A 17,915-nucleotide genomic window follows, 5' to 3' on the forward strand; every position below is an offset into this window, starting at 1 on the left:
GCAACAAGGTATGGATGATGAACAATACTATAACAGCACTCTCTCAGGAGGGGAGGGGCAGAGTTTGGGGGCCATCTGGGATACCCAGTTGGAAATGCCCAGTCGGTGGTTAGAAATTTGGCATTCCTGTGGAAACTCTTTTAAGCTAATGATATACCTCCAGGTAGGCATGGACTTAGAATTTGTAGGAGGGCATGGACTTAGAATTTGTAGGAGGGCATGGGTAATGCCTAAGCATCATCTGGGGCACTTAATTTGGAATGCAGATTTCCAGGCCCTGCCCCCAGGAGGTGCTTCAGTAGGCCTGTGGTGGGTTTTGGGGATCTGCACTCATGTCAAGCTCCTGGGTTGAGAGATAGGTTCTCACATTTGAGAAATGTTTGGCTTTCCCAATGGCCTAGGCTGTCTTGTAATTTCACTTCCTTGAGGGAGCTTTTGATAACTCCTCAAAGAATAGGATGTTGATCTCTGGTAAAAAGCAACATCTGAGAAAATTGCTTGTTTTTAGAAACCTGTGTACATTCATATTTAATTCTGCCAAGGATGCTTTTTAGTTTTTTGGATTAACGCTCAAAAGTAACAAGTCCTCAAAGTTAGGTTTGTTCTTTTGTTTTAGGTGGACCTTTGGCAAGAGATTTCTAGTGAAGCTTGATTCTGAGTACTTTTCTCATGTATTAAAAAGAGGCTGGAGGAGGGAACCTAGGACGTGGAGAGTGAGGAGTGATAGCCTGAGGTTCTTGGTTTGCCAACCTGTGGAAACCCTGTCTCTACTAAAAAACAAAACAAAACAAAAAAAAAAACAAAAAATAGCCAGGTGTCATCGTGGGTGCCTCTGATACTAGTTACTCAGGAGGCTGAGGCAGGAGAATCGCTTGAACCCAAGAGTTGAAGGTTGCAGTGAGCCGAGATTGCGCCACTGCACTCCAGCCTGGGTGACAGAGCAAGACTCCATCTCCAAAAATAAAAAAAAATACTCACTGAAGGCTGGGTACGGTGGCTCATGCCTGTGATCCCAGCAGTTTGGGAGGCTGAGGTGGGTGGATCACTTGAGCTCAGGAGTTCAAGACCAGCCTGGGCAACATGGCAAAACCCCATCTCTACAAAAAATACAAAAATTAGCCGGCTGTGGTGGCGCACACCTGTAGTTCCAGCTACTTGGGAGGCTGGGGTAGGAGGATTGCTTGAGCCCAGGAGGTCAAGGCTACAGTGAGCTATGATCACGCCACTGCACTCCAGCCTGTACAACAGAGTGAGACCCTGTCTCAAAAAAAAAAAAAAAAGTCACTGAAAAGGACTCAATTCTTTGAAATCTGGGTTGTAAACCCGATCACTCATTCATTAGACCATTTGCTTATAATTAGTCCTAACCAGCCTAGGTTCCCCTTCCCCTCTGTCATGCATGTCTTTTTCTCAGGAGTAGAAGCTTTGAACCAGACAGACTGGGATAAGGTCCCAGTTTAGTCCCTTTGCCCCACTATGACCCTGGACATGTTACACAGCCTCCCTGAGCTGTTTTCTGTGAATTTGGAATGTGGGAAGGTAGTTTTGGGAATGGAGTGGATAAAGTCAGAACACCTGGACTTGAGCTAGTGCCACTCTGAATCTTGGGCGGGAAGGTGAAGGCTGGGCACCTGCCTGGTTCCTTCAGCACACATTAAGTGCCTACTTATTCAGCTAGAGAGTGTATTTAGGGTTGACCGTGTGCATTTCTTTACATTACCTACCTTACTCTAATTTTCCTCCAGAGTTGGAGGGGATTTTTGTGTGGTTGTGGTTGATGGTTATCAAGAAAAAGTGGCCGGGCGTGGTGGCTCACAAGTGTAATCCCAGCACTTTGGGAGGCTGAGGTGGGCAGATCACCTGAGGTCAGGAGTTCAAGACCAGCCTGGCCAACATGGTGAAACCCTCGTCTCTACTAACAATTACGAAAATTAGCCGGGCATGGTGGTGGGCGCTTGTAATCCCAGCTACTCAGGAGGCTGAGGCCGAGAGACTTGCTTGAACCCTGGGAGGTGGAGGTTGCAGTGAGCCGAGATCGGGCCACCGTACTCCAGCCTGGGTGACAGGTGAGACCCTGTCTCAAAAAAAAAAAAGAAAAAGTGTTTTCGTTTTGTTTTCAGCTTGTGTGTCTTTTTTGTTGGTATCTTGTTACCCTTGGGATAATTTTTGCTTGTCTCTCCCAGTGAGCAAGGTTTGGACTCATTAACTGCTTGCTGCTGATTAGTTCATTTTTCCAACGTGTGGGAGAGAGGAGCATCTTCCTTTGTTTTCCCCTCCACCTTTGCTAAATGCTGTTACTACTTCCTGTTGCAATGACACGGCTTCCCAGCTCCCAGCTTCTTTTCCTTAGTCCCCATCGTGTTGGGGAGGACACAGGAGAAAGTTGGCTTGGTCACTGGTTGGTTTCCTCAGTCACTTAACAGGAGCCAATTGAGCCACTCTATGCCAGGCTCTGTGCTAAGTGCTAGTCTAATTCAGCCCTCTTGAAGGCCTTAAGAGAGAGCAGGCATTCTTTCTTCCTACCTCATGGGGTTTTTGCAGGTGAGGCTCTGTACCTACCCCCAGGTCTCATGGCAGGCTGACTGGACCCATGCTGCACCAGGTCTCATGGCAGGTCGACTGGACCCCTGCCACCTCCTGCGGTGCTGCCCTCCTCATCCACTCCTTGCCCACTCTCACTATCAGCTTCCTAGGCATTTCCTGGGGTGACTATATCTGACCAAAATTGGTCATTTTGTAGATCCTTTAGGGGCCCTGGTCCAAAGGTCAGTTTTAGTGAGTGGTATGGGGACTGTGGAGTTGCGGGGTAGGGAGAGAAATGTGGACCATAACTGACAGTGTTCACAGGGAGAGCACACTGGGGGAAATAAGCCTCACTATTGCAGCTGCTGAGACTGCATGTCTAGTTCATTTTGAATGGCCCCTCAAAGATACCCCCTGAGGATGCTAAATGCAGATTTGTGGATGCTGTTGGCAGAATTTGCTTGTTTATAATAGTTTTTTGGGGGGTGCTGGGCAAGGTGGCTCATGCCTATAATTTCAGTACTTTGGGATCTCACCTGGCTCCACCATGATTTGGGAACAGGCCTTTAAGTTTAGCAATTCAGGCCAGGCACAGTGGCTCATGCCTGTAGTCCCAGCACTGTGGGAGGCTGAGGTGGGAGGATTGCTTGAGCTCAGGAGTTTGAGAGCAGCCTGGCAACGTAGTGAGACCTCATCTCTACTAAAAGTTAAAAAAAAAAAAAAGTCAGCTGAACGTGGTGGCTCATGCCTATAGTCCCAGCCACTTGGAAGGCTGAGGCGGGAGAATCACTTGAGCCTGCAAGATCGAGGCTGCACTGAGCTATGATTGTGCCACTGCATTCCAGCTTAGGCAACAGAGCAAGACTCAGTCTCAAAAAAAAAAAAAAAAAAAAAGAATCTTTTTTGTTTTCGGCCAGTTTGGTTCTACATTTTAGATTGCTTTTGACTGACTTTTTGGGAGACTATAGTGCTGTTAGAATATCCATAATAATTATGAAGATGTCAAGTCCCTTAGGACTGCATGTTTGACTTAGCTTTCAGCATCAAAACATGCATCAGAACAGCATAATGGAAAGATTAGTGATTCTGGAGTAAAGTCGACTTGGTTTCAAATTTCAGCCCTCCTCAATGCCCTTGGATAAATTTCTTCGCGGCCTTAGTTTCTTCATCTGTAAAATGGGGATTTTTTTTTTTTTTTTTTTTTTGGAGACGGATTCTCACACTGTCACAGGGGCTGGTGTGCAGTGATACAATCTCGGTTCACTGCAACCTCCACCTCCCGGGTTCAAGCGATTCTCCTGCCTCAGCCTCCTGAGTAGCTGGATTACAGGCCCCCGCCACCACGCCTGGCTAATTTTTTGTATTTTTAGTAGAGCTGGGGTTTCACTATGTTGGCCAGGCTGGTCTTGAACTCCTGACCTCGTGATCTGCCCGCCTCGGCCTCCCAAAATGCTGGGATTACAGGCGTGAGCCACCGCGCCCAGCCAAAATGGGGATCATTTTACAAAGTGAGAAATAATGTTTGTACAGTACTTTTAGAGTAGCTCCTAGCACATAATAGATGTTCAGAAGTTCCCTTCTTGTTTGATTCAACAGGAACTAAATTGTATTAAACTGTAGGCAGTTTGATGAATAAGATGTGGTTTCTATCCTGGAGGAACTTAAAATCTAATGGGCTAGGCTGACACATGAATTCATCCTGAGGAGGTTAAGTGCCAAGACCCAGGTTGAGGCTGGAACAGAGCACAGGAGCATTTCCTCTGCCTGGAGGGTTGGGAGAGCCTTCTGGGAGGAGGTTATGCCTAAGCCCTGTCTTGAGGGATTGAGTAAGAATTGACTTAAGCAAGCAAGGTGGGATGGGTTGTAGCCAAAGCAACAGCATGAGCAATGGATGGAGTATTTAGGAGGACTACATGCGGTCAGCGGTTGGCTGGATGGAATAGTGTCAAGTAGGAATTCCTAGGAAATGAGCCTAGAGAGCCTGGTGAGTGTGAACTTGCTGGTGGGCCTTGTGTACCTTGCTGAAGAATTTAGGGTTATGAGCTGAGTGCTGTGGCTCACACCTGTAATCCCAGCTCTTTGGGAGGCCAGGGTGGGCGGATTGCTTGAGCTTAGGAGTTTGAGAACAGCCTGGGCAACATGGCAAACCCTCGTCTCTACAAAAAATACAAAAATTATATGGGCGTGGTGGCGGGCAGCTGTAGTCCCAGATAGTGAGGAGGCTGAGGTGGGAGGATTGCTTGAGCCTGGGAGGATTGCTTGAGCCCAGGAGGTGGAGGTTGTGGTGAGCCGAGATTGCGCCACTGCACTCCAACCTGGGTGACAGAGCCAGATCCTGTGTCAAAAAAAAAAAAAAAAAAAAAAAAAAAGTAGAAAAAACGGCAGGGCTAGAGATCAGAGGTAGTTTAGGGGTTAAAATACACTGTTACTGATTAATAATACTTACATTTAAATTTCCTGTTTTGATAGGAAGATGTAGAATTTGCTAGGAAAGAAAATAAAAATACGAGGAAAAATAATATATAAATAGTGTTAATAGCATATTCATGCATTTTTACAGTGCACGGTCTGATTAAGTAAATTTTGGTACATCCATACGATAGGGTGGTATGCAGATGTTAAAAGAATGAGGTGGGCTGGGCGCGGTGGCTCACGCCTGTAATCCCAGCACTTTGGGAGGCCGAGGCGGGCGGATCACGAGGTCAGGAGATCAAGACCATCCTGGCTAACACGGTGAAACCCCATCTCTACTAAAAATACAAAAAAAAAAATTAGCCGGGCGTGGTGGCAGGCGCCTGTAGTCCCAGAGGCTGAGGCAAGAGAATGGCGTGAACCTGGGAGGTGGAGCTTGCCGTGAGCCGAATTGCGCCACTGCACTCCAGCCTGGGCGACAGAGGGAGACTCTGTCTCAAAAAAATAAATAAATAAATAAAAATAAAAGAATGAGGTAGGTTTATGTGTGTTCCTAAGGAAAATTTTCCAAGAATATTATTTAACAAAAAATATATATGCATAGAGTATCTTTAGAAGTATATATAAGAGGCTGGGCAGAGTGGCTCACATCTGTAATCCCAGCACTTTGGGAGGCCGAGGTGGGTGGATCACGAGGTCAGGAGATTGAGACCATCCTGGCTAACATGATGAAACCCCATCTCTACTAAAAATACAAAAAAATTAGCCAGGCGTGGTGGCGGGCACCTGTAGTCCCAGCTACTCGGCAGGCTGAGGCGGGAGAATGGCGTGAACTCGGGAGGCGGAGCTTGCAGTGAGCCGATATCGCGCCACTGCACTCCAGCCCGGGCGACAGAGCGAGACTCTGTCTCAAAAAATAAGTAAGTAAAGAAAGAAAATATTGTAAAGAAATGACTAACACTATACATTTTCAGGTGAGCTGGAAACCAAGTGGCAGAACATAAAAATAACCTGTGCTACTACAGTGTCATAGTATTATGCATAATGCTAGATTATTTCATGCTCTGACAATAACAGCATTCATTCATGGGAGTTTTTAGAGTTTTCACCTTTCGCATACATTATTTCAGTCAAAATTAATCACTCTTCCATCTGTGCTCTCACATCAATTAAAATATTTTAAGAATTATAAATGTTAAGTGATGTTATGTAAAGTTTGGAAAGCGAGAGAAAAGAGTAATACACGTTTAGGCTGGGTGTGGTGGCTTATGTCTGTAATCCCAGCACTTTGGGAGGCTGAGACAGGCAGATCACTTGAACCCAGGAGTTTGAGACCAGCCTGGGCAACACAGGTGAGACCTCATCTCTAGAAAAAATACAAAAATTAGATGGGCATGGTGGCATGCACCTGTAATCTCATCTACTCCGGAGGCTGAGGTGGGTGGATCGCTTGAGCCCAGGGAGGTAGAGGCTGCAGTGAGCTGTGATCACACCACTGCACTCCATCCTGGGCAACAGACTGATACCCTGTCTCAAAAAAAAAAAAAAAAAGTGTTTAAGTGCAGCAGCCATGATTTTATTCTCTTCCTTCCTTCCCTTCTGTTCTTTGCCTATGCCTTAAAAATATATAGCTGTAGCTAAGGTATACATGTACTTATAGGCTTTTCTGTGTAATATATTTCTTTTTTTTTTTTTTTTTTTTTGAGACGGAGTCTTGCCCTGTCGCCCAGGCTGGAGTGTAGTGGCGCAATCTTGGCTCACTACAAGTTCTGCCTCCCGGGTTCATGCCATTCTCCTGCCTCAGCCTCCTGAGTAGCTGGGACTACAGGTGCCCACCACCACGCCAAGCTAATTTTTTTTTTTTTTGTATTTTTAGTAGAGACGGGGTTTCACCGTGTTAGCCAGGATGGTCTCGATCTCCTGACCTCGTGACCCGCCCGCCTCGGCTTCCCAAATTGCTGGGATTACAGGCATGAGCCACCGCTCCCGGCCTGTGTAATGTATTTCATGCATTTCCCCAGGTGTTGTGTGGTTCTCTTCCTTAGCTTTTTAAATAGTTGCTGTTTTGTGGAACATTGTGATTACTTCACTGTGCTTCACTTGCACCTTTACTCGTGTGTTCTCCATCACAGCCGCGTTAGTTTCCTGCCTTCATGCTCATCTCTTCCTAGACTCTTGGGGCTGGGATGACCTCTTTGTCATTAGAATCCGGGCAGAGAGAAAATATTTAGCAAGTATGTCTGAAGGAACAGGTGTACCTTCTGGGCTTTATAATAGCGTTTTAAGGTGTAGGTAAATATGAGCAGTTTTCAGCCAAGGAAAGGAGTCAGATTAAACAGTCACACAGCGGCTATGTGGAAGTGGGTGAACTCAAACTTCGGTTCAGTTCTCCTAACCCCAGCAAAGCACTTGGCAGTGTTTTTTTTTTGTTTTGTTTTGTTTTTTTTTCTGTTTTGTTTGTTTGTTTTGGAGGTGGGATCTCATTCTGTCAGGCAGGAGTGCAATGGCGCGATCAGCTTACTTGAGCCTCCTAGGCTCAAGTGATCCTTCCACCTCAGCCTCCTGAGTTGTTGAGATTATAGATGCATGCCACCACACCTGGCTAATTTTTGTATTTTTTGTAGAGACAGGGTTTCGCCATGTTGCCCAGGCTGGTTTTGAACTCGTGTGCTCAAGTGATCTGGCGTGAAACACTGTGCCCGCCTTTATTTTTTATTTTTTTTAAGGCTAGTCAAGTGAAGCAGTGGGAATGGGAAATCCTCTGTTCTTAAGAAATAAAACATGGGCTTCGGCTTTCTCTCCCTTGAACTTTCAACCCTTAAATTTTTTTGTTAAATTTTTTAAAAGTTAATTTCTAAAGCCATCTTCTAGTTTGTCTCAAGAGAAGATATTACCTTTTGTCCTGAATTCTCTCCCTTGAACTTTCTCTCCCTCGAACTTTCAACACTTAAATTTTCTTGTTGAATTTTTAAAAAGTTAATTTCTAAAGTCATCTCCTGGTTTGTCTGAAGAGAAGACATTACCTTTTGTCCTGAATTGCCTTTATTCCATAACAAATAGCATTTGAATGCCTTCTGTATGAATGTATGTTCTGAGGTTTGGCAAATACCTACAGTGTGTATTTGACACTATCACTCTGGTCGTTTAAAGAGTACTTAAAAATTTAAATCATTTTAATATGAAAAACCTTTCTCATTGTTTGGACCATGCACTAGGGCACTAGTATCTCTAGTGCACTATACATATCTGATTTTCACTTTCCAGGGGGGATTTCTATCTCAGGGTAATGGAGATTATAACTATCAACGGATCCTAATCTTTTGTATTTCGTGGTTTCTGAATCATAGAATTGTTTTGCGATTAACTATAGAAGCAAGAATCTCTTTTGGGGGTGAGAGGTGGTGCGTAGGAGCAGAGAAGGGATATATAGGAATAGAGTGATCTATTTATTTTACTATTTTTTCTTTATATTTTTTAGAGACAAGGTCTTGCGCTGTTGCCCAGGCTGTAGTGCAGTGGTGCATAGCTCACTGCAGCCTCCAGCTCCTGGGATCAAGCAATTTTCCTGCCTCAGCCTCCTGAGTAGCTAGGACTACAGGCGAGTGCTACCACACCCTGCTAATCTTTTATTTATTTTTTGTAGATATGGGGTGTCTACTTGCCTAGGCTGGTCTACAGCGCTTAGGCTCAAGCCATCCTTCTCCGTTGGCTTCCCCAAGTGCTGGGATTACAGATGTGAGCCACCACACCTGCCTAGGGTGATATATTTTAAGAGTACAAAGTAGATTAGTTGTCATTGAGAATGAAAAGAATCAAATCTAGATGTTCGTGTCTCAATTTGAGATCTTCATGTTGCAAAAAGTTATTTTTGATTTGTAACTTTTTAAAACTTTGTAATCAAGTTGATTTATTTGTGGTTATTGTAATACTATTTTGCCAAATCATAAATGGTTAACTTTACCGCATTCAGATTTGAGAATATGCTTTAGGTTTTAAAGTTGCAATCTTGACATCATGTATGAATTATCTCACAAAATAACTACTGTTTGGAGAAAGAACTGATCTGATTTCTTCCTTTTAAACCAGTGATACACCAGCTGGTTTAAATACACCAGCTTAAAGGTGTATTTAAGCCTGTTTTGAGTTTGTTGAAACATCATCCAAAGTGGAAACATGGAAGGCTTTGAGCTGGACAGCGCTGAGTATAAATTTAAATTTTTGCCATTTCCAAACTAGCCATTTATGGGGCTGATCTTTGCCTTGTTTGTTTTGAGGATTAAAGGAGATAATGGGTGTAAGATACCTATGCCTTGTCTAGTTAAGTGTTCAGCAAATACTAATTCTCCCCCACCTGTTACAGTGAGATGGGGATTCCCTGTGTTTGCATAAGGTTGTCCTGTAGCTCTTTCTGTATTTACATATGTGATCTAGTCTTGAAGGTGGCTGGCTGGGGGCGGGGCTCAGTTTTGTGTATTGAAAATTGCTAGAAACTGAGAATTGGTTATTCTATTGCCATTGAACTTTCTGTGTAATGGATGGTTACCATGTGTTTGTGTTATTCTCTGGTAAAATGCACTTTTTATACCAGTGGAGTGTAAATTCCAATGTGAAAACGTTAATCTTTGAAAACCCTGAGCTAGGCTCCTGTTATCAGCCACTTGAGCGTTATCTGGTGCTAGAGGCTAACCAGATCCCATTAGGCAATCCTTCCCCTCCCTGTAGCACATTGCCCGAGGGTGGGACTCTTGGAAACTTCAAACTGAGTTTCCATGAGGCTCCCCATGGCTGTCATTGCTTAAGATCTCCCCTGGGTTTTTACAGAATGGGATAATGGGAAACCTTCCAGGCAGAGGGGCAGTCTTATACCTGTCTCCATTCATTTTGCCTCCCTTCCTCCTCCCTGCCTCTATTTAAATCTTTCCTGTTCTTTAAACCCTACATTTCTCAGGATGCTTCCCCAGACAGCTCTCAATTCCACCCTACTGTCTGTATTAAACATATTAGCACTGACACCCACTGCCTTACCTACTGCCTTGGCCTTTTTGATGCTCATCTCGGATTACAGCCGACCCGAGGGCATCCACCAGCCAGCCTGCCATGCCCTGTGCATCTCTGGCCTGGCTCAGCCGTGGGTGCACTCTGCCTGGTTCACAGCAACTGATTCTGTTTCTTCTTTGTCAAATCCAACACTCTGTCTTGGAAGAATTCTCTGTAAGGTTTTCCACACAGCAGTCTTCTGTCTGTTACTTTTAGAAATAAATGAAAAAAGTAATTTAAAAATAACTTGATGGCTGGATGTGGTGACCCACATCTAAAATGCCAGCACTTTGGGAGGCCAAGGTGGGAGGACTGTTTGAGCCCAGGAGTTTGAGACCAGCCTGGGCAACATAGTAAGACCCCCCAAGTCTGCAAAAAATACTAAAATTATTTGATAGCTGGGTGTGGTGGCATGTGCCTGTAGTCCCAGCTACTCGTGAGGCTGAGGTGGAAGGATCACTTGAGCCTAGGAGGTTGAGGCTGCAGTGAGCCGAGATCTCACCACTGTACTCCAGCCTGGGTGACAGTGACAGCCTGTCTCAAAACAAAAACGAACTTGATATATGCCTTCCTTAAGTGTTTTTCTTTTCACAGACATATTTTAAATAAATGCCATACTTTTTGTTGTATAACTTGATATTTTTGTACACACACAGTGTGTGTTATATCAATATGCATTCTTCTAGAAATGATTTCTAGTGATTGCATGTAATTCATTTTCCAGCCTATAGGTGTAACATAATTTTTTCAACTATTTACTTATTACTGAATTTTAAATAACACTGCAGTGAACATTGTTCTAGTTTTATTGAATGACTTCCAGCAATTAACTGTGTTGAATTACTAAACGTAGTTTCTTTCAATAAATTTGTGGAATATGTTCATCTTATTAGTATCTGAGTAATTTACACCATGATCCAGAACTGAGCTAGGTGTCAGGGATACACGTAGACATAAGTATTATAGTACTAAGGATAGAACAATGTGTATACCAATAGGAAAGGATGTCAGCTACTTAAGTAAATAGACTTTAATTATTTAGATAAAATGGGCATGAAAGAGCTTTAATGTATGCAAATTTATAAAACATCAACCAGTAGCTGTTCATACCTCTCCATGTGTGGGGTGGTGGGAGTGGGGCACTGAGATGCAGACTGTGGCAAAAAAAAAATCTACCTGCTTTACAGACTGTGGGAAAAGAATCTACCTGCTTTACAGTTGCATGACATGGTCACTGAAGAGAGTGGGGACAGAAAGACGTGAACCTGGGTAGCTTTGGAAAATGGTGTTTTGACATAATCTATAAAAACTACAAAAAGAACTGCATAAACGCTGTACTCTAGTGGGTAAAGTTTCTCATGGGACACAGGTTGACAGTTCCAACACTGCTTTACGTATGTACAAGGGTTAAACAAATAGTGAAGGGGTGGTGGATGGAGAGAGCCAAGTTTCCCACAGCTGGAGAGGAAAGTCAAAGGTATGCAAGGAAGGAAAGCTAGAACGAACCTTGTGGGACTGTATTAAAGTCAGAAACCTCAATGTGAACTTAGGTTTAGCTTGACATAGATACAGAAATAATTATATTTTTGTGTGTATTCATGGATTAGGACACACATGTATTTCCTAGATCTGTTCACTGAAAGAGCTTAGAAGCAATAACACCCCAGTAGCAAAAAGTACACCCAGATCTTGGTTCCTAAATTCCATTCTCTAATCACAGTAACCAGGACTCCTTGAAGAAATGGATAATTATAGGTCTGGGGCATCTTGCCTTGTCAGAAAATAAGGAAGTGCTCATGAAACAAAGGATGTGGGTATGTCTGAAGGCCATACCAGCCAACCTCAAAGAGCTCCTAATAGTCAAAGCTGGACTAATTTGAGCAACAAAATAATATGATGTACTGCATTATAGTCCAAGATATAAAATAAATATACCTGCACATAACTGTATACTGGGAGAAGAGACATCTTCCTTATAGAAGAATTTCGAGTAATGTTTTCAGATACCTCCCCCTTCACTAGCTAGGCCTTAGTCCTCCCTACACCTTGAGTGTGGACTGAATTTAGTGACTCACTTCTAAGAGACAGTATGGAAAGGTGGGGAAAAAGTAAATTTACAGTGGAGAAACCTGCCAGCACTACCTTGACCAAGTAATCAAAGTTTAACACAACCAGCAATAAACCATGTTCAAACATGAAGAAAAGTTTCACTTTCGGAGAATTGCTTGAGGCCAGGAGTTTGAGACCAACCTGGGCAACATAGCGAGACCCATCTCTACAAAAAATAAAATTTAAAACTTAGCTGGGTGTGGTGGTGTGCGCCTGTAATTCCAGCTACTTGGGAAGCTGAGGTGGGCACATCGAGGTTCCAGTGAGTCGTGATTGTGCCACTGCACTGCACTCCAGCCTGGGGGACAGAGTGAGGCCCTATCTCAAAAAAAAAAAAAAAAAAAAAGAAAAAAGTTAAAAGAAATGTACAGTGAATACTGACATACCCCCCACCTAGATTCTATAATTAAGATCATGCAATCTGGGCTTTATTACATATCTACCCATCACACCATCTTATTTCAAAAAGTATTTCAAAGTAAATTGCAAACATCAGTACATGCGATCCCCTAGCCCCTACCCCCAACAAAAATTTGTTTAAAATGTAATTTCTACATTCTCTGCCAAGGTTGTTGTGCAGCACCTAACAGCCACAGCACAGTTGACGCTATGTGATTGTGCCCTGTTGAGCCTCGAGGTGTGTGGGAAATTGGAGAGGATGTAGGTGATGTAGGCATGCTCTGAGGTGAGCACAGATGTGTGTGATTGGGTGGCCCACTGGACTGACGTAGATCTATACTTGTGGGTGCTGGGGCATCATGGGATCTGTGAAGATCCAGAAAATAGCAGCTGTTTCCTGGCACAAGGGTGGCTTTAAGGATGGCGAGAAGGGATGGTGAGTCTGCTCAGCTCTGGGACAGAACTGAGCTACTAAAGTTGTAATAATATTGAGTGCCTGAGCATTTATTTGGAGAGAGCCAAAGGCCTGCCTCACCATGCCGTTCCCCCCTCCCCTCTGATCTCTTGGGAAAATAAATAGAGCGGGAAGAGAGGGTTTAGCTCAGGAAGGGGTAGGAACACTGATCAGCTCATCAATCAGGAGAGTGCAATTATGCAGAAAGGACAGAAATCACTCCCTGAAGGCCACAGACTTGGGGATTTGCCCAGAAGAAGACCTTACAGCTGCTAACAGTGGCCCTATTCAGTTGGGGTGCATAATGATTTTAAAACTAATCAGGAACCAAAGCCTGAGGCTGGAGACAAGCACAAATATCTTGTTGACAGAGCAAACATCTAGATTTTGTCAGATAGAAAGTTTCCGAGGAGGTCAGAGTGATGTAATGGTGTGCACTAAGCTTTCATCCTTAAACAGATGGGCCCCCGAGGTACCATCTGCAGCTCCCTGGGGCCCTTCAAAATGACTTCCTATAAATTAAATTGTCCTAAATTGGTATCGAGAAATTAGTGTGGTAGCCATATACCAGAAGCAAAACTAGACAAAGGAAGGAAATTTCCATGGAGTTACCCATTTCCTTTTCCTCCCTTGCTTTACAAATAGCAAGGGAGGTTTATTATTTTGATCAACTTTCTTGGTTAGCATGTGAGTACTATTGCCTCCCTCAAATAGCCATCCAAGGTAAACTTCCCTTTCTCCTCTTAAGCTGGGACAACTGCATTTATCCCTACCTAAGCCAGTGTCAGCTGGATGTTTTTCATAAACTGCCTTGCTATTTTGGGCGTTCTGTTTTTGTTGAGGAGGAAGTAGTGGTTTTGTTTCTGGTTTTTTCTTTCATCAAAGGGATTTTTGTTCTGGAAGGGCAAGGGAAGGGGATGCTTCTCAGTCTAGATCGAGGGAGAAAATGTCCGACATCATAAGTGGCTGATGATGAGTCTTAATTGGTGAAACATTTCAGAACAGAAAGTGGGTCCACTGTACTCATCCTTTTATTTATTCAACACTTATTGGCACTTTGATTCGCAATGGATGATATAGCCTCTATTCTCAGGGAGACAGACAATCAAAAAAATAGCAAAGTAAAGTTTACATAGGTATGAGTGGAGTATTAGAGAAGCTGGGGCAGGGGGTTCAAGGAGGAGGTAATTTTCCTTTCTTGAGATGGAATCTCACTGTGTTGCCCAGGCTGGTCTCTAACTCCTGGGCTCAAGCGATCCTCCCTCAGCCTCCGAAATCGCTAGGATTACAGGCATGGGCCTCCATGCCCAGCAGGAGGTGATTCTTGAGCTGCGTCTCAAGGGGGTAGCCAGGTGAGGTGGGAAATGGGTTGGGGTAGGGGGGACCACCCTAGCCAAGGATGAAAGGTGAACCGGGTGGTGTGTGTGGGTAAGTGGATGGAGCGTGGGGTGCGGCAGGGAGCTGTGAAGAAGGTTGGCTTGGAACAGGAGTGAAGAGGAAAAGCCAAGGCAGGTGCATGTGGGTAAGTGGGTAGGCGAGGCACCGGGGCAGGAAGTTGGGGTGTTAGCACATCAAGCCTGCTGGCTTCTGTTACCTGAGTAAAATGGGAAGAAAGGGCATTTGCTAGAGTAGGATGGAGGAGACTGACAGAAGTTTGAAACAGTGGTTGCAGGGAGTGGGAGGAGGGCCTTTTAGAATATTCAGGGTCTTTTGGGTCAGAGAATTCAAATGCAATGGCGTCTTTCTGCACAGTGATGCGATTTCTGTGGTCTTTCAGGCCCAGGGTGTAGGTGAGGACAAGCTGAGTTGTGTTATTAGTTCCTTTGGGTTTGGCTAAAGAAGAGGGTTGCAGAAAATTGAGGGTGCTGGCAAGGGGGTGATTGGTGGCGGAGTCCACACTGTGGGAATGAAGAAGGGGACATACTCAAGGGACATCCGAGAGCAAGGACCTCAGGAGGGAGGAGGTGTGTGAGCCGGAAGGATAGGAGGCTGTGGTCATGAAGCAAGAGTATGGAAATACGGCTTCTGACTGAGGTGTGACCCTGGGAATGGCTGGCCAGAGTCAAGAGCCAGGGATCAGAGCCTAAGTGCAGGCGTAATGAGAACATCTGCCATCACTGACCCTGCGCTGGACACTGCCCTAAGTGCTTTGGACTGTTCATTCAACCCAGCCCCACAAATAGGTACTCTTATTTATTGCCATTTACAGGTGAGGCAGCTGAGGCCCAGAGAGGTGAAGTAATTGCTCAGGTCATGGAGTTAATAAATGGTGGAGTGGAGCTTCTAACCCAGGTTGTCTCCTCTGCTCTTGTTCCTTTAGGAGCTGACTACTGGGCAGGAACGTCTCTCAGGAGAAAGAGTGGAAGAGAAAATTGTGAACTAAGGCCCCCTGCCCCCTTTTCCTGGTGCATGCAAAGTTATCAAAAATAGGTAGGTGATGGCTGAGGATTGGGGTAGAGTGTGGTATGACTGTGAGCAGTGACTCAAAGAGGGATGAATCTTTACATGAAGTTAGAAGAGAGATGGCCTGTAGAACGTCCAGTCTTTCCACCTGCCCAGAGCCACTGGTGAGACAGCGCCTCCAGGGGAGAGAAGCCCTGTCAAAAGCAGAGATAGGGGAGTTAGTGTTTAATGGGTACAGAGTTTCAGTTGGGGAAGACAAAAAACTTGTATAGGTGGATGGTGCTGATGGTTGCAGAAGGATGTGCTTAGTGCTACTGAACTATATACTTAAAAATGGTTAAAACGGTAAATTTTACGTATATTTTATCACAATGAAAAATAAAAACGTGGTGGAGGGAGGGAGTAATAATCACTACCGTTTATGAAACCTTTTCCTGGTACAAAATTGTCACTTATTAAATATTTGAATGTGTGCTGGGGATTTTGTTAAGTGCTTTATGTGTATTTTCATTTAATCCTCACTTTCAGAGATGAGGTAAACTCTGCTGTACAGATGAGGAATCTCAGGTTTAAAGGGATTAGGCAACTTGCCCAAGGTCATACACCCAGAAATGGTAGGGGCTGGGCTCAACCAGATCCTCACACTCCAAAGCCCTTGCTTGTAATTGTTAGCGAATTGAACAGTGGACAGAAGGTTCCAGAGGCTGTGGGGGAAGGGAGAGGGGGTTGTTGATGGAGGGAGGACCTGGGATAGGGAAATGCTGGGTGAAAAGAGGAGGGTTGGGGATAGAGGAGCAGCTAGACCAAAGGAATGAGAAATCGGATGGACAGGACCATCCTCCAGTGTCCAGACTGGGCATGTGCTGTCATGGAACTGGCAAAAAGTCCAAGTGACACCAACTTGTTCTCAGAAAGGGGCTGGAGGTTATGGAGAAGTGGGAGAGCCCAGCGTGGGGTGTGCCTGTGTGATCCAAAGACAGTCTTGTCAGCAGAGGATTCTTCCCAGACTGGGACCTGTGGCCGGAGGGGCTGGCGGTATGGACAGTGTGGACATGAGTTCAGCCTGGGTGCCTCTTCTCATCTTCCTCCTGAATGCCCTTTCTTCCTGCTGGCCTGCCCGAGGGGACCCAGGCTGCCTATTGAGCCTGAAGTCAGCAAGCTGATCGTGAATTTAGGTGCATGAACACAGGGAGGGGGTGGCAGTGAGGAGGACTGAATATCTTTCCAATGCTGACAGACCAAATGCCAAGGGTGAGGGTAAATCATGACCAGTTACCTGGCTTTGTAGATGATCAGCAAACTGCAAATATTTTGCCACAGATTTTCTTTGTTTTTAGCAGAATGGTATGAAATACATACATGAGGAAATAGATTTTATCTGACTCCTTCACAGAGATTTTGAGGTTGTAACCTGTAACTTCTAAGGCGTGGCCAATGGTATTTGTGATCCTCTGGGTGAAGATGTGGGTTTGTCTCCGATATTTGGGTTTAGTGAGGTGTTTGTGAGCTGCTGAGGAGGGAAATGCGCTCTCGAGGGTTTCTGTTACCTTCATGTGTTTACTTTAGATTCAGCAGGATTCTTTTAGTGTCTTGCTGTTGGTTCTACAATCTGTGGTAAAAGCAGGCTGCCTGAGCAGTGCTTTCTGTGTAATAGAGGTGACCATGGAGAGCATGGTTCTGTGATTATATAATAATTTTGAATAAATAAAAAGATGACTCATGGCAGGTCCTATAAGGGCAGCCTGGAAGCGACATCATGAGGGATTAAGTTGCACTGCAGCTGAATCTTGCAGCTATCAGACATGTCAGCTGTAACCTCCAGGTGTAAATAGACCTGCATCAGCATCGCTGGAAAGTGCTGGGAGGATCCAGGGTGCTGCAGGATGCTATCCATCAAAAGTCGTTTGCAGAACTTTGTTCCTGGCTGTGATAGGTTTTTAACCCCTGTAGCTGACTGGATCTGTGGAGCTTTTCATAGTTTATTTCAAGGAAAGGTAGCGGGTATATGTGCTCACTGGTGCCAAATTCAGATTGATCGTTTTACTGTCTCCTTTTCTGCCCCTTTTCACCAGCTAAGAAACAGGAGCTAGGTAGAATTTGCCTTAAAATGAAAATAGGACTAAGGTAATGTTAAGAGAAGTAGCGAAGTAGCCCTTTGTTTTGGGAAATAGTAATGGCTAACCTTGTAATGACTAGTTACCTTCTGTGCTTTCTTGGAATTACCTAACAGGATGCTTAGGAACAGGATTGTGTCTTTTATTCACTGCCATATCCCTCAGCCAGAAACAGTGCCTGGCTTTTACTAGGCACTCTAATAAATGAACTTCATGCAGATTGGCATTCTAAAGCACAGAGAGGTTAAATTGCCTGCCAGAGGCTACACAGTTAATGGGTTGGATTCCTTAACAACTGGTAGAGGCATAAAGTGGAAGTCACAGAAAATAATGTTTTCCCTTCAGAAGCTCTTCATTAACAACATTTGCTGAGACCAGCTCGATTGTGGAGACCCTAACCCAGCGGCGCTAGAGGAATTAAAGACACACACACACACACACACACACACACACACACAAATATA

General features: G+C 44.5%; 1 protein-coding gene across 13 annotated transcripts in view; it reads left to right on the plus strand.

The window, feature by feature from the left end:
- The window catches only part of TANC1 (tetratricopeptide repeat, ankyrin repeat and coiled-coil containing 1), a 262,830-nt gene that overhangs the window by 17,769 nt on the left and 227,146 nt on the right, over positions 1-17,915 (plus strand). For 2 of the 13 annotated variants that reach the window (XM_063647550.1, XM_063647551.1), the window contains one exon: positions 15,255-15,364. The exons of the other annotated variants lie outside the window; for them this stretch is intronic. The gene's annotated coding sequence lies outside the window, so the exon portion shown is untranslated. Of the gene's footprint in view, positions 1-15,254; positions 15,365-17,915 lie in introns of those variants that run through there. 13 annotated transcript variants of the gene reach the window in all.

This window comes from Pongo pygmaeus, chromosome 11, assembly GCF_028885625.2.
Source record: "Pongo pygmaeus isolate AG05252 chromosome 11, NHGRI_mPonPyg2-v2.0_pri, whole genome shotgun sequence".
NCBI lineage: Eukaryota > Metazoa > Chordata > Mammalia > Primates > Hominidae > Pongo > Pongo pygmaeus.